Raw genomic sequence first — 16,322 nt, 5'->3', positions numbered from 1 at the left:
CAAGGAGGACACTTGATGGGATGAGCACTGGGTGATATGCTATATGTTGGCAAGTTGAACTCCAATAAAAAAAAAGAAAAGAAAACCAAATTGAAGTCTCCTTTTGTAAAGGAGTTAATCCACCTTTCTACACACACACACATGCACACACACACACACACACACCAATTTCTCTGGCTACTAAATCCTTATTGACACAAAGTGGTTTTTTTGTGTGGTGAGGAGTCACTCTCCTGGGTTCCTAAAATTACCTATACTTTAATGCAGTGTTTCTGGGAGGCAATTAAGCTTCAGCTGAATTATTAGACATCAAAACCACTCCCCAGAGCTCCAAGCTCCTGACAGAAGTATTTCCTCTTCAGTCTGCAGCACACAGCAGCTTCTGCTTATCTCCTAGCCCCATCCAGCAGTCTCCACCTTTATGGAAGAAGGTAGTGGCATCACTAAGGAGGATCTACTCAAGTAAAGCGTGCAGTTAGGAAACAAGAAGAAATAGGTTGTAACGTGTAAATGCCCTTTCATTGAACCAAAATACACCAGAGTTTATTTTCCTTTTCTGGGGCTCTCACTCCAACTGCAAGGGTAAGTGAATATTGCGAAAGTTTTATTTTTTTTAAAAGATTTTATTTATTTATTCATGAGACACAGAGAGGGAGGGAGAGAGGCAGAGACACAGGAGAGGGAGAACCAGGCTCTATGCAGGGATCCCGACGTGGGACTGGATCCCTGGTCTCCAGGATCTGGCCCCAGGCTGAAGGCGGTGCTAAACCACTAAGCTACTGGGGCTGCCCATATTGCGAAAGTTTTAAAACAAAGCTCAGTACAAGTCACATTTTAATTGTTAATTATCTTATTTTGAAGGTGTCAAAGAGTATCCGCTAATAAGGAAGTCCACAGACCCCTGGTCCACTTCCTTCCTCATCCTGTGCCGGGCTCACCCTATGCTATCTGGTCCACTGGTTGAAGGACAGTAGCAAGTCAGGAGGGCTGATTCACACCCCCAGACCCTGCTTCACCTGGCTGCCAAGTCACGTTCATCCTTAAGGACTCCATGGCAGAACCAGCCATAGGAGCAGAACAATTTCATTGACTTTATAGGCCTCACTTCCTATGTCCTCACCCCACATCAAATCAGACATTTTAAATTTACCCACATACCACATTAAATAGGATTTCTACATGGCTACATAAGCAGTTAATTCACTGACACAATGTTTTATAGACATTTGATTAAATGTTCATTTAATTTTGATTTGGGATTTTCTTTTCATATTTTGAAGTTAACACATTTCTTTTTGGGTTCCACACATTCCCGCTGTCCCCTGTAAAGCTGGTCCTCCTAAGGCACTGGATCTATAGTGTTTAATGCATACAATGGCCTTGCACAGAGGAACCCAGAAATGGACCAAATCTGTGGTATATCCAGCTCAAAATGTTTTCACCAACCAGGGGCCAAAATGTTTGAATAGAGGAAGAACTCAGCTTTCGAACACCTAGTGGCAGTCAGCTTAACTTATATCATCTATTCAATTCTTTGCAACATCTTTCATGTTTGGAAGAAAGTTCATGTTTCGTCTTCATGTAAAGAAAGGGAAAAATAAAGCACAAAAGTTCTTAATGCTTGTCCAAGATCCTCCTGCTTTTGAATCCAGGTCTCATGGCCCCCAAATCCAGTTTTCAACTGAGTCCTGTCTCCTGCAAAGGTAGCAGAAAGTCACAGCTGTCCTTCCTAACATTTATAGTTAAATAAATATTGCCAATTTCACTGATGACTTAATTCTGTCATTCATAGATCTGCTTATATTGTTTAGAAGCTATTTATTCATATTTTTCTGTCTTTACCTTTTGGTCCAAAATAACCCTGTTAAGCTGTAAAAAGTACTCCTCATGTAACTGCTGTTTGTGTTGTTGTTTCAAGGGGCTAGAGTTGAATCACCTTCTCTCTCTCAGCCTTACTGTATCTCATGAGGAATTCTCCTTGGGATGCCTACATCACACACCATCTTTCAAACTCATTTGGCACTTGGAACCCAGTGTCACTTTTTTATTTCTACTCATCTGGTCTCTCTTAAATTATACTCTGAGATCTGCTAGGCAAAGATGGGGTCATATGCTTTTTGCTATCTCCCTTACCAGTGGGATCTAGTGGTAAATGAGTCCTGGTTTCCAATTCCCACTGTGAAGCTACTCAGTTATGTCACCTTGGGCAAGCCACCCAACTTCTAAGTTTCTCCATTTATAACATGAAAACAATAGTTACCTTGCTTAGTTAAAGATGAGAAAGCAAGCTGAGCAGTGCCTGAGTGGCTCAGTCAGTTAAGCATGTGACTCTTGATTTTGCTTAAGGTCATGATCTCAGGGTTGAGAATTGAGCTCAACTTCTGGTTCCACACTGGGTGTGGAGCCTGCTTAAGATTCTCTCTCTCTCTCTCTCCCTCTCCCTCTGCCCCTCCCCACCTGTCCCTGCCCTCCCCTGCTCCCCACCCCCCAGCTTGTTCTCACTCCTGTGTATGTGCTCTCATTCTCTCACAAAAAAGAAAGAGAGAGAGAGAGAGAAAGAGGGAGAACACGTAAGCTGATACATATGTAAATGCTTTGCTATCTAGAAAATAACTATGCACATATGCAGGGTGATTAGTCAAAAGTATTACTGATTGTCACTGAAGAAGTAGGTTCCCGGAGTCTTTTGCCAAACTAAGAAAGTTCATAGACAATAACAGTTACACTGCTACTGTGTTGGGCTTCCCAAGGTCATGGCAGGTGAGTGAACCAATGGATCAGCTATGATGTGACAGCTGGGTCAGCAACTGGGTCCCAGAAGAACAAGGAAAAATCGTCAGGCAGCCACATTCTCATGAGACCTTTGTGAACCTCCTGGATCCCTCAAGAAATGATACTGAAACTCAACCCCTGACTGGTACCATCTGATTGCTGAGCACCTAGAATGTTCTGAGAGGTATTGCCAACACTCAAACAATCACCCTACGCTCGGTGCTTACCTTAAGAAAGCATGACAGGTGCAAGCACAGATGCCAGTACACGAAGAGGGCACTTTGCCAAACCCTTTTCTTAAAGCCCCAAAATGTCAGAGTGAAAACACTGTCACAGTAGGACAGGCTAATTGCAATGAAAACTGGAGAAAGCTGATATAGGAGAGAATGACAGGGAAGGAGGCCCCCCCAGCCAGCAGGAAGGGGAAAATCTGATTCAACTAGTCAATCTGGCCTTAACAGAAGGAATTAACCAGGAAAATGTCTATGATGGAAAAATAATTCCCTCCATTCATGACTCCAAATAAAAGTAGAGCCATCACCTGTGATAGAATCCCAAGCAAAGAAAGCTCACCTAGGCTCAAGGCCCAACACGGCCACACCTCAGTCTGCTCCCCCATCTAAACACCCATCTCTTTCCCTAGTCTAACTTCTACTCCAGCCAAGTAGTCCTCTTGGTTCTTTTGGCTCATTTCCAGGCAAATCTCTCCCCACTCACAGAGCACCCACCCCTGCACCTTTAGTGGCCCCCTGAGCTCCTCTGAGCTCATAGAAGATGTGATGCAGGCATGGCCAGGGAGCCACTTTACTGTCTTGTAGAGCAAACTTTTCTAGAAACATGTGTAAGCAAACGTGCATGTTTTTGGTTTCGTGGAGCTTCAGTCAAGGACCTCAGTGCTGGTAGTTTATTTGGAAGGTGATACCAGAAAACAGAAGTAAGACAGTCCACAGTGTGAGAGAAGAAGAAAGAAAACCAGCCAAGGATGCATTATAAACCAGCTGCCACCTTCATCAATGGGCCTCACACCCACCAGAATCCTCTGAGGAACCATGGAGTGTGCGCTGGGCTTTGTCCTAACTAAAGATGGGAGGCTAGGGCCTATGACCAAGGAGTTATGCCTCCTTGGAGGCTTCAACTATCCCACCCTTTGTCCTTCAGGTCTTAACCTGCCACAGCCAAGTAAACTTCTTCTGCTTCAGAGAAAGCCCTGAGGTAGCTAGGGGCTGCATCGTTTTTTGTACAGTTCTCCACAGGTCACAAGACTTGCTACACTGAGCATGTGTGTGCTTTCTCTGTGCAGCTAGATAGCAAGCTCCTTGAGTGTAAAGATCCTAAAAGGGGAATGGTAATGATGCAAATGGTTTCAATCGTAAATTAATATGATCTTGGCTAAAAAAAAAACCTTTGAGATGGCTTGCTTTTTGTTGTTTTAACTTAGTGGCATTTTACCAATTCATTACCCCTATGCTATCATTGAAAAATGAGACCTTTTTGGACCATTTTTATGGCAAAAACATCAGATAAGGAAATAGTAGAAGAAAAATAATTGTCTCCTTTTGCTCTGTGAGGCAACAGCTGTGTATATTGCTGCATTCTGGCTGTAATAATACAGAAAAAGAAATGAGGAAATCTTACTTTGGTCTATCAGATCCTGTCTAACTCTTACTCTGCCCATCCCTCAATAAGCAGGGTCAGACAAGAGGGCCAAGTGACCTTGGGCAAGTCATTTCACCTCTCTGAGCCTCAACTACTTTCTCACTTATAAGGCAGAGATAGTAACTGTGTTGACATCACAGGGATATTGTTGACATTAAACATGCTGGTGTTTGAAAAGATGCTTGGTAAACTGTAAAAGGCTATTCAAATATCATGTATGATCATAGCAGGCCTGGCTAAGGGGCTACCTCACCCTGCAAGAAGCCCTGATGTACTCAGCCAGGTGGATCACTTCCCTCTCTGAAAGATCCAATGCAGGTTTTATACCACCTAAGTCTAGGTGTCCCGTATTGCCTGGTATTATTATCTACATAGGCATCATGTGTCTTTCATGGTGCCCCCCCTTCCTCCTGGTGTACTTCGCATCTTGACAATCCATTAAAATGGTCTTTGACTCCCCCCTGGAGAAAACACAGCTCCTCAGCATGGCCCTGGTGGTCGTGCTGACTCCCCAAGTTGTAACACACATCCCCACCTCAACTTTCTCCATCTGACCCACACCCATAGTTTAGAGTCAGCTTCACTCTACTCATCCATGAAACACTTCTCAGCCTTCTTCACCCATGCATTTCATAAGTTTTGTTGTAGTTCTTTTGTCTTTTTGTTTGTTGGTTTTGAGTACCTACAAGGTGCCAGTTCTGTGCAAGCTATAGGGGGCACAATGGTGAGCCTATTGGATTTGATCTCTCTCTCCTCATGGATCTAGAGATGTTACTCATAATAATGCTCTGGAACTTAGACAGTTTGCCTTGTGAGTTTTTCCTTTATGGTTATTTCATTCACGTACCTTGTACAGACCCAGTGTGAAAGCTAGATTTGAATAAGGCTTATTTGTACCCTCTCACTCACAAGCAAAATGCGTGTAGCATATATGTCAAAATACTTCGTGTCTTCTCTCTTGGCTCTAAGGCAAGAAAGACATGAGGAAAGTTCTCAAAGTATGATACATATTCAACACAATGATCAATCACAAAAATTTAAAATGCATGAGCACACCTTGATACAGATATGAACACCAGACAAAAAAAAGTTTGGTTCAAGGCTGCTAGACAAACGTAAATTAATGCAATTTCCATTAGAGATGTTGCCATTCGAAAAAATAATCTGGTACGATAAACTTCCTGAAACTGAGACAGGTGTGGGTTTCCAGTTTGAGGGGTGAGGTGAGTGATTCTTGTATTAATGAAAATCAGATGCCATCTTGTGGCCAGAAATAAAAATTCAAGAATTTAGTTGGGCGCAAGAACTGATCGCTCTGGGAATCAGATATAATATTGCATTCCCCAAGCAATCTGCTCCATGCTAGTAGAGGTAGTGTATTCCCAAATTAACTCTCAAAGCACTTCTTTGATCTAATCTTTGAGGTTTTGCTTCCACAATTCTTAATTCATATATACATGACAATTACAAGCTTTCTAAAGCCCCCCTGCTCTAATTTATAGGGCTGGCTGTCTCCTCACCCAACATCCAGTGTTGATTAACCCCTGAAAAACTCTCAGGAAAATTTTGGTATCTTGTTACTTGTATCAGTAACAAGAGAATGGATGCTTTGCTAAAAGTTGTCTACAAAGGAAGTAATTTCAAAATATTTTATAATTTGTAACACTTACATTTTGTATTATTTTATAAATTAAATATATTTTGTGATATTATTTTAAATTATTTTTCTTTTACAAAATTGATAATTTGTGATGTTTTTTCGCCACATATATGACCAATTTTCACAGCATTGCAAAGTTCAGAATTTCCCTCAAACTAAGAGTTTTTCCAATAGAAAAAAGAACAATGTAAACATAATCATGCCTTGTTGCAGGTATTATCTATTTGGATGATTTTTTTAAGTTTAGAAATGCCTCAATTATAAGGCAGAAACTGCCAGAGAGATTAAAAATGAGCCTAAATTATTTTTTTGTCTACAGGAGACACACTTTACATATAAAGACACATATAGATTAAAAGTAAATGGATGGACAAAATATACCATGCAAAATGAATCAAAAGAATAAAAATGTAGCTATATTAATTTCAGACATACAGGACTTCAGAACAAGGAAAGTTATCAGGCATAAGGAGAAGCATTACATAGTGATAAAGGGATCAATTTTCCAAGAAGGGAAAATAATCCTTAATGTATATGTACCTAAGAACAGAGCATCAAAGTAATTAGGCAAAAACTGATAAACTGAGGAGAGATAGATGAATCCCCTACTACATATAGTTGAAGACTTGAATGTCCCTTTATCAGAAATAGATCCAGTGAGGAGCAAATCAGTAAGGATACAGTTGAATTCAACAACACCATGAATCAATTGGATATCATGGATATCTACAGACTACTTCATCCAACAATAACAGAATGCACATTCTTCTCAAGCTCAGTTAGAACATTTACCTAAGGTAGAACACATTCTGGGACATAAAGTACACTTTCAAGAATTCTAAGAATAGAAATCATACAATGTCTGCTCTCAGACCACAGTGGAATTATATTAGAAATCAGTGACAAGGGCAGCCCAGGTGGCTTAGCGGTTTAGCGCTGCCTTCCGCCCGGAGCCTGATCCTGGAGACCCGGGGTGGAGTCCCACGTCAGGCTCCCTGCATGGAGCCTGCTTCTCCCTCTGCCTGTGTTTCTGCCTCTCTCTGTCTCTCTGTGTCTCTCATTAATAAATAAATAAAATATTTTTTAAAAAATCAGTGACAAAAGATAGCTGGAAAATACTTGGGGGTTAGACAACACACTTCAAAATAACATATGGGCCAAAGAAGAAATCCAAGAGAATTTTTGAAATATTTTGAACTAAACGAAAATTAAAGCACAACTTATCAAAATTTGTGAGATGGAGTTATAAGAGATCTTATTATAAGACATCTGATAAAATTCTCCATGCAGATAGAACTCAAAGAGAGTTAGAAAAAACTCCCCCTCCCGCACGGCTCTGGGAGACCCAGCATGCTAGATCTTAGCTGTAGTAGGAGCTGGCACCCTTCACAAGGTGGCTGAATTCCCATAAAGGGCATCATGAGCAGAATGATGCTGAGGCTTTTCCAAGTGGCTCTGCAGACCAGGGAGTGAGAGCAGAAGAAATAGAGGCAAGACACTCCACACCATGCAGGATGGTCCTTTCAAAGTACTTTCAAAAGACTTCTACAATGACCACCAGACCCCCATCAGGCATTATTCATTACCTACGATGCATCACAACCACTTGGCAAATTTATAACAAATTGAGTCTCTTATAACATGAAATCATTACTAAATGCTTAATAAGCTGTCAAAACAAAATTTCTAATTTCCCATTGCATTACATTTTCCTCCTTTTTTCCAGCTTTACTGAGGTATATTTGGCAAATGAAAATTGTATATATTTAAGGTGAAAAAAACTAATGGGACACAGCAAAAGTCATGTTTAGAGGGAAATTTATAGCACTGAATGCATCTATTAGAAATGAATAAAATAGGGACACCCTGGTGGCTCAGTTGGTTAAGCTTCTGCCTTCAGCTCAGGTCATGATCCCAGAATCCTGGGATTGAGCCCCATATTAGGCTCCTTGCTCAACAGAGAGTCTGCTTCTCCCTCTCCCTGTGCTCCTCCCCTTGCTCTAGCCCTCTGTCTCATTCACTCTCTCTCTCTCAAATGTCTAAATAAAATCTTTAATAAAGAGAGAAAAGAAAAGAAATGAAGAAAAATCTAAAATCAATCATCTAAGTTTCTACCTTAAGGAAAGTAGAAAAATAAGAGTAAATTAAATACAAAGTAAGCGGAAGAAAAGAAATAATAACAATTAGAGCAGAATTCAATAAAATAAAAAACAAATCAATAGATAAAAATCAAACTAAAAGCCAGTTTTTTGTAAATTGTTAAGTCTCTAACCAGGCTAACTAAGAAAATGAGAGAGGACATAAATTACTAATACCATAAATGAAAGAGGAGACATCACTACAGATCCCATGGACAGTCAAAGAATAATAAAGCATTACTATGAAAAACTGATGTCCATAAATTTGATAACCTAGATAAAATGGACCATTTTCTTGAAAAACACAACCTGCCAAAACTCACACAAGAAGAAATAGACTATTTGAATAGGTCTATATCTACTAAAGAAATTCGATCAATAATTAATAAACTTCCAAAACAGAAAACATGAGACCCAGATGGGTTTACTAATGAATTATATCAAACATTTAGGGAGAAATTACACCAGTTCTCTACAATCTCTCTTAAAAGATAGAAGCAGAGGGAATTCTTCTTAATACATTCTATGAGGACAGCATTACCCTAATACTAAAACCAAAGACATCACAAGAAAAGGAAAACTATAGACTAATGTCTCTCATGAACATAGATGCGAAAGTTTAGCAAATAAAATCCAACAATGTATAAAAAGAATGATAAACTGTGACTAATTGGGTTTATCCTAGGTATTCAAAACTGGCTTAACATTTGAAAATCAATTAATGTAATGCATCACATCACCAGGCTTAAAAAAAAAAAAAAGTCACATGACCATATCAATAGATGCAGAAAAGGCACTTGACAAAATCCAATATCCACTCATAATAAAAACTTGCAGTAAACATGGAAGAGAGGGGAACTTCTTCCATTCAATAAAGAATGTCTACAAAAAAACTACAGCTAACATAAGGTGAGAAATTTGAAGCTTTCCCAATAAGATAAGGATCAAAGCAAAGATGTCCCCTACCATCACTTTTTCAACATTTTGCTGGTAGTCCTAGCTAATGCAATAAGACAAAAAAAAAAAAAAAAAAAAGAAAGAAAGAAAGAAAGAAAGACTACACTGAGAAGGAATAAAACTGTCTCACTGTCTCTGTTCACAGATGACGTTATTGTCTTTGCAAAAAATCTGAAAGAATTGATCTTTTTAAATTCCTAGAACAAATTAGTGATAGCAAAGTTGCAGGATATATGGTTAATATCAAAAGTCAATCACCTTCCTATATACCAGCAACAAACAAATGAAATTTGAAATTCAAAACACAATATCATTTAATTAGCAACCCAAAAAATGAAATACTTAATTTTAAATCTAATAAAATATGTACAAGTTCTATAAGATGAAAACTGTTAAACTCTGATGAAAGAAATCAGAGAAGAAATGAATAAATGGATGGATAGTCTATGTTCATGGAAAAGAAGATTCAGTACTGTCAGAATGCGAACTCTCTTCCCAATTTGATCTATAGATTCAATGCAATTTCAATCAAAATCCCAAGAAGTTATTTTGTGATATCAACAAACTGATTCTAAAGTTTATATGGAGAAGCAAAAACCCAGAATAACCAATTCAATATTGAAGAAGAAAGAACAAAGTCAAATAACCGACACTACTTGACTTCAAAATTTACTACAAAGCCACACTAATCAAGACAGTATGGTATTGATAAAAGAATAGACAAATAGATCAGTGGAATGGACACTGAAAGAGACCCACGTAAATATAATCAACTGATCTTTGACAAAAGAGCAAAGGCAATACAATGAAGATAGTCTTTTCAACAATGCTACTGGAACAATTGGACATCCATATGCCAAAAAAAGTTAATCTAGACACAGACTGTACACCCTTCACAAAAATTAACTTAAAATGGATCATAGTCCTAAATGTAATATGCAAAACTGCAAAACTCCTAGAAGATAGCATAGGAGAATACCTACATGACCCTGGGTTTGATGATGACTTTTTAGGTATGACACCAAAGGCATGATCCATGAAAGAAATAATTGATAAGCTGGACTTTATTAAAATTAAAAATTTCAGTTCTGCAAAAGATGCTGTCATGAAAATGAAAAGACTAGCCATTGACTGGGAGAATATTTCAAAAGATGTCTGATAAGGACTGTTATTCAAAACATACAAAGAACCCTTAAATTCAACAATAAGTAAACAAACAACCCAATTAAAAAAAAGTGTCAAAGACCTTAACAGATACCTCGCCAAAAAAAAAAAAAATATATATATATATATATATATATATATATATATATATATATACACAGATGGCAAATAAACATATGAAGAGATGCTTCATATTATGTTAGCAGAGAAATGCAAAAACAATGAGACAGAAATACTCACCTATTAAAATGGCCAAAATCTGGGGTGCCTGGGTGGCTCAGTCAGTTAAGCATTTGCCTTCAGGTCAGGTCATGATCCCAGGGTCCTGGACTAGAGCCCTGGGTTGGGCTCCCTGCTCAGCGGGGAGTCTGCTTCTCCCTCTCCCTCTGTCCACTCCCCACATTCCAGTTCATGCCCTCTCTCTCTCTCTCTCTCTCTCAAATAAATATATAAAAAAATCTTTTAGAAATAAAATAAAATAAAATGGCCAAAATCCAGAACACTGACAAGGATGTAAAGCAGCAGCAACTCTCCTTCATTGGTGGGAATGCAAAATGGCAAAATACTAGTCACTTTGGAAGACAGTTTGGCAGTTTCTTTCCAAAAGAAAAAAACCCACGGTCTTACCAAACAATCCAGCAATCATGTTCTTCAAACCAAAGGAGTTAAAAACTTTCAAGGCAAAAACCTGTACAAGGATGTTTATAGCAACTTTATTCCTAGTTGCCAAAACTTGGAAGCAATCAAGATGTCCTTCAGTAGGTGAATGGATAAATAAACTGTGGTACAGCCAGACAATGGAATATTATTCATCACTAAAAGGAATGAGCCAACAAGCCATGAAAAGACATAGAGGAACTTTAAATGTATATTAATTAAGTGAAAGAAAAGTGAAAGAAAGCCTCTCTGAAAGACTACATACATACATACATACTATATACATACATACTATATGATTTAATATGTATATTAATTAACTAATGACTTAAATGTATATTAATTAAGGGAAAGAAAAGGGAAAGAAAGCCTCTCTGAAAGACTACATACTATATGATTCCAAGTGTAGGACATTCTAGAAATGGCAAATTATGGAAATAGTAAATAGATCAGTAGTTGCCAGAAGTTATGGGAGGGAAGGATAAATAGGTAGAGAACACTGGATTTTCAAGCTAACAAAACTACCCCGTATGATACTATAATAATGGACACGTCATTATACATCTGTCCAAACCTATAGAATGTACGACACCATGAATGAACCCTAATGTAAACTACAGTCTTTGGGAGATATTACTGTGTCAATATACATTTATCAATTGTAACAAATGTACCATTCTGGTGGGATGTTAGTAATGAGGGGTGCTTGGGGCGCCTGATTGGCTCAGTCAATTAAGAGTCAGGGTCCTGGGATTGAGCCTTACATCAGACTCCCTGATCAGCGGGGAGTCTGTTTTTCCCTCTCCCTCTGCCCACTTGTACTCTTTCTCAAATAAATAAATAAAATCTTTTTAAAAATAATGGGGGGGAGGCTGTGCATGTCTGGGGGAAGAAGGTATATGGGAACTCTCTATCTTCTTCACAACTTTACTGTGAACCTAAAACTGTTCTTAAAAACCGAATATAGAGCAGCCCCGGTAGCCCAGCAGTTTAGCGCCACCTTCAGCCCAGGGTGTGATCCTGAAGATTCGGGATCCAGTCCCACATCAGGCTCCCGGCATGGAGCCTGCTTCTCCCTCTGCCTGTGTCTTTGCCTGTGTGTGTGTGTGTGTGTGTGTGTGTGTGTGTGTGTGTGTGTGTGTCTGTCATGAATAAATAAATAAAATCTTTTTTAAAACCCCATGTCTGGGGATCCCTGGGTGGCGCAGCGGTTTGGCGCCTGCCTTTGGCTCAGGGCGCGATCCTGGAGACCCGGGATCGAATCCCACGTCGGGCTCCCGGTGCATGGAGCCTGCTTCTCCCTCTGCCCATGTCTCTGCCTCTCTCTCTTTCTCTCTCTGTGACTCTTGTAAATAAATAATAAAAAAAAATTTAAAAAAAAAAAAAAATAAAAAAAAAAAATAAAACCCCATGTCTAATTTTAAGTTTAAACAGTCTCTACAATTAAAAAAAAGCCACAGAAAAACTACATTGTGTCTTCCTATAGGCATATACTAGGTGAAAATAAGGGCATTACTACTATCACATTCCGGAAGTTGCAGGCACTTGATACATTATGACCTATTTTGTTTCAGGCATTGTGCAGAGCCTAGAGTTCAACACAGAGGAACAGTCAGCACTCAGAATTTAGATAGACATATAGGTAAACCAGTTACTGAATTACAGTTCTACAGAGATGTAGCAGTTAAAAGCCTATTACAGAGAAGGATGTGAAATACACTGAACATCCATCATTTTCCTATACCAATTTTCTGGATGTTTATATTTGATTTTATAGGAAACGAGAAGTGAATAGTAGTAAAGAAAAGTGATAATGAATGATCCTTTATGGCAGGCGGGCTAAAAGGTCTGTGGAGATTCTCTTTCCAATCTCATATAAAAAGCATGTAATCATACTTTTGATTATAGACTTAGAGACAAGGTGGAGCCTATGCTATATGAACAGAGGCTACTGCAGCTGAAGGAACTATTACAGGACATCTGGCCTACTCCTTTCATTTTGCAGATGCGGAAACTACAGACCAGAGAGATTAAATGATATGGCCAAGGCCACTCAAGATTGTCCAACCAGTTAGTGAGCTCCAGGACTAGCGTCCAGACCTTTGGATATGCTGACCCATCTGCTATGTGCTCAATGGTTAAAATGGACCAGAGCAAATAAATTACTTCATTATAACAACAAATAAAATTATCCATGTATTAGTATTCACCATAAGATAATTGTATGCTTTTCAAAACTGGTTTTTAGAAACTCACTGATCTTAAAAACACAAGACTTACAGAGGCCAAGGTGGACATTCAAGAGAGCGTCAATAAACAAAGATTTTTATCTAAGCCAAACCAACAAAAACAATCTCTTCAAAATAAGAAGCTGGTTCAGATGAAGCATGACAGTAGGAATTTAAGAACATTTGACATACATTTGACAACCCTCGCTCATTGGAACACCATGAAGCTTAGGACCTCAGATTCCATTCTGCGTGAAGGAAGTTTTTCTATCACGATGAATAATAGTCTCAGGGTCTGGTACAATCTTTCCATCTAGAACATTCTCTTTTCTCTTTTCCTGGCTGCTCCTCTCAGTATGATTGCCTTCACAGTACCATTAGCCATGACTCCTGTATCATTCACCCAGATGTCACTCATGTCATGAGTTTGAGGGGAGGCAAGTGAGGATTATACACTACGCTTGGTCATCAGATCCAGGATCCTGCCTGAATACCGTGAACTGACCATAAAGTTTCACTATTATGGACATAAACTAAATCATGAATGAGATCACTGGAAATGCTAGAAAATAAGCAAGAAGCAAAGAAAGTTGTGAGCCTTCGGGTCTTACCAGCTTTTAGACTGGTGATGTTTTTTCAGTCTGGGACCCAAAGCAGTTGAAGTTTGGACATTGCCTTGAATCCTTAGGTATTTTTTTCACCTAGGATTCTCGTTATGGAAAGTACTTACTACAAAGCAGTACCCATTAAAACCTCGTTAAGCCCAGTACTCCAGAAAAAGGGCATCATGGGTTTTTCATTGAAGTTTGCCCATTATTTTATTCCAAACTTTGCACAGACATAATTAGCTAAAGGGAGAAAATTTGCTGAAATATTTCACTCACATGGTTGCATTAAGGTAAATATATGACTCTCAGGATACATGTCTGTCACCTGTCATCCTGAGCCAAAGGCGTCCACCAGGAGGATATTCTCATTTTTCAGTAGAAAGCCAGAATCTACTTCCACAAGTCCAGAAACAGAAGAGAGCAAACGTTCTCAGGACTACTCTTTATTTCTTTTTTTAAGCTACCTCTTCTCTAAAGGCAGCCACAAGGGCCAGTGTGACAATAATGTGGAACCCACATATCCACAGTGGGTCACTTCTGTCACTCTGGGCTTCATGAAGCTTCAGTTGGGTTCTGCTTTTTAGTAAGGGCTGTCAGCAGGGAGTCCTTCACAACAATAGAAATTCATGAGGATTCTAAAGCAATGGCAGGCCTCAAATGCCCTGGGTCAAAGACAAAAACAGTGGATCACCTGGATTTCTATCTTTTCTTCCCACAGAGGAGTTTCAGATAACAGTGAACATGGGCTAGGCTGTCCCTCTTAGGGTGGCACTTTGCCCACTCAGCAAAGCCACCAGTGGTTCTCACCAGGTGCCCCACCTACAATGGAAAATGAAAGATCAGGACCACTATGGGTAAATAATAACATCAGCAAAGAGCTTCCTAATGAAGCCCTATCGGCAGAAAACTGGAATTCTAAAGTATCATCTCATAGCCACACATTTACCAAAGCAAAAGCTCACATGTTCCCCGAAACATTACTTGTAGGAGGCAAGGCCAGAGAAGTAAGTTTGGAAGGATTCCCAAATTGTGTAAATGTACTGGGGAGTCTGAACTTTAAATATGGTATTTGGCTGGAGACCCCCTCATGAAATTTTCTTCCTTCCCACTAAACTACTGGGATAGCCTGGATGTTCTACAAATTATTTGACTTCTTGATAGATATCGTTTGTTTCCAGCTTTTGAATTTCATGAACAATCCTAAGATGTGCATTTTTGAGTACCTAATTATCACCTATGGGAATATTATGTCAGATACATTAGGAATGGCGCTGGGAGGGAAAGCAGGTGAACTTGGCAAAGGTGGGATCTATAAGGCAACTAGTAAAGACAAGAGTAAAGGGGGGGAAACAAACCAAGGACAAGAGCAAGGAGAAAAATGTGGAAACTTTTAATTGCTTTAGTTGTTTCCCCACCACACATAAGCAGGTAGAACTGATGACACCTCCTCCTTCTGAAAAGCTTCAGCTCTTGGCGACCTTCATGGTTTTCCAACCACTCGAGTGTCTCCCAGTTCCTAGTTTTTTCATGATTAAATCTGAGCATTCTAGAAAGTCCTTGTTCTCTCTTGGAGTTCTCATCTGTGTGCATGGCTTTTGCCACCACACCCCTTCGGGTAACTGTCAAATCCTTAGCCTCAGTTCCAGCTTTGCTCCTGAGCACCAATATTGTCATTCCTTCTGAGTAGGTATCTCCACCTCTGATATCCCGTAGGCATTCCAAACTCTACAGGACTTCAGAAGTTTGCTAAATACAGCTAATGATTGTTGCTCTTATGCAGAATGAGGGAAATGATAGGATGGAGGAGTGCTGTGGAGAAAAGAATGAATGAACAGCAGTTTCTGTTCTCATGGAGCACACATCCTGGACAGATGGTAGCAAAAGTGCAAAGCAAGGTAGGGTCCAGTGACTCTAGGCCAGGTACTGACAAGGAAGAGAGAAAGAGAGAGATCACATTTGATATGAGAGACAGGAAGAACTTTCCAATGGAGTAAGAAATGCCATCTTCAGGGCATCTTAAATATAAGACTTTGATGGGCAGAGAGAGGAGGTAGGGAAGAAGCAGGAGAGGGAGGAGGACATTCCAATGGGAACAAAACACTCTAGCCAAATGATGGAAAGAGACCAGATGTCCATCTGTTCACCAACAGATGGATGGATAAAGATGTGATATATATAGATATAAATATATACATATATATGTGTGTATATACATATATATACACATACAATGGATACAGATACACACACATACAAAATGGAGTATTACTCAGCCATCAAAAAATGAAATCTTACCATTTGCAATGACATGGATGGAACTGGAAGGTATTATGCTAAGCGAAATAAGTCAATCAGAGAACGACAATTATATGATGTCACTTATGGAATTTAAGAAACAAAACAGAGGATTATAGGTGAAGGGAGGGAAAAATAAAACAAGATGAGATCAGAGAGGGAGATAAACCATAAGAGACTCTTTTTA

This window comes from Vulpes lagopus, chromosome 8, assembly GCF_018345385.1.
Source record: "Vulpes lagopus strain Blue_001 chromosome 8, ASM1834538v1, whole genome shotgun sequence".
In the NCBI taxonomy this organism is placed as follows: domain Eukaryota; kingdom Metazoa; phylum Chordata; class Mammalia; order Carnivora; family Canidae; genus Vulpes; species Vulpes lagopus.
The sequence above is the reverse complement of the archived record's forward strand: the minus strand, read 5'-3'. Positions refer to the sequence as shown.